A 1,688-nucleotide genomic window follows, 5' to 3' on the forward strand; every position below is an offset into this window, starting at 1 on the left:
CGGAAAGTTCCCTGCCCAGCAGCAACCTGAGGAAAACGCTGGCTGCACAGAAGGCACCACCCTCATGCCCATTGGCATGAGGCCGTGGGGCCTGAAGGCCCTGTGGAGTCAGCGGAGTGCTGTCCTGGAGTGGGAGGGCCTATAGGGTCATGCTCAGGCCGCTGTGTGTCCTTCGTCCCTGATGGAGAGATGGAATGGCTGTTTGCTCATGTCGTGCATCTGCATTTGCCCCAGTGAGCAGGGGAGGGGGTGTCAGAGTATGGGGCATTCACTGGGGGGAGGGGGGGCCTGTGCCAAGGCCCTGTGGGCAGTGTGTGGACAAAAGATAGGGCCCCTGATCTGAGGGGACAGGCAACAGACAGGCCCAAGTTGGGATCACTGTGGTGAGAGTCGGGGTGTGGGGTGGCCTGGCCCTGACCACAGATAAAGGACAGACAGGAAGGGAGCAGGAGCGAGACAGGAAGCTGCTGAGAACCCCATGCCCTGCCCCCACCCTGCACCCCTGCACTTCACCCACCCCAAACCCCACCGTGGATGAGAGAGAGCAGGGGCCTGGGCTCTGTGGGGAAGGTGAGTGGCGAGAAGCAGGTGGGTTTGAGCCATCTCTCAGGCACAGACACGGAAGCCTACTGGGGGTGGGATGTGGGGGCAGGGGACGGCAAGAGTCCAGTGGGGTCCTCTCAAGCTTCAGAGGCTTGTCAGACGTGAGGGGAGCTGTCCACTCGGAAGGCCTCTGGCCGAACTTCTAGGAAGCAGCTGCGTTCGCCTTGTCCTGTTGGTCTGGATCCTGCGCAGGAGCCTGCAGAGACGCACACTGTCCCCACAACAGTTCTTGGTGGCCTCGTGGGAGGCGTGTTGGGCAGCTAACACTCGGTCAGCCGTCGGAACCCCCAGGACCTCCGGGAGAGAAAGATGAGGCTTTCTGCTCCAGGGAAGCGAGTCTCGAAAAACCCAAGGGGCAGTTCTACTTGGTCCTGGCAGGGCTGCCCTGAGTCCGAATCCGCCTGACACGGTGAGTTTGATTGTTCACTGTTGTTTGAAACCACCCCACCCCCACCCCACTTTGCAGAGGCAACTGGGGCACTGGCTGTCTGGCTCAAAAGCCTTAATCACAGTGACCCCCCACGCTGACATCCACCTTCGATGCTGGGGCTGGCATTGCCCTCCACAAGCACTTTGTCAGCTCAGTTCCTGGTCTGACAATGAATTTGGCCATAGCCACAGAGTGGTGGACCTCATGGTCCACATGGCCGCCAAGGAACAAGAGAACCCCTGGACCACCAGCCCCAGCAGCAGCACTAGAAGAAGAGAGGCCCTCCACTGCTGGGGAGCCTTTGCCTCAACTCATCCCTCAACACACTGAGAATATTCCATCCAGACCCCCTGAAGGAAGGGCAGGGGCTCAGAGAGCCCGACCTTGTCATGTCCCATCAATAAAGTACTCCGTGCCCAGAAAAAAAGGTGGGGAAAGCCTTAATCAGAGCACTAGGCAGGCCGGCAGGCCGGCCTCGGAGAGACCCCTGTGATCAAAGGAGCATGCAGGCCGGCCACAGAGGAATCGCACCTTCCAGAGCTCCCCCAGAAACCCGGCGTAGCTGTCAGTCCAGTTACAGGGATTCTTGGTCCCCCACCCCCACCCCCTCCTCGCCTCTTGCAAAGTCGCATTGACACTGGCTGCCATCTGTGAC

Source organism: Echinops telfairi, unplaced genomic scaffold (genome assembly GCF_000313985.2).
Source record: "Echinops telfairi isolate 266 unplaced genomic scaffold, ASM31398v2 ScPeMD7_23;HRSCAF=83, whole genome shotgun sequence".
Lineage (NCBI taxonomy): Eukaryota > Metazoa > Chordata > Mammalia > Afrosoricida > Tenrecidae > Echinops > Echinops telfairi.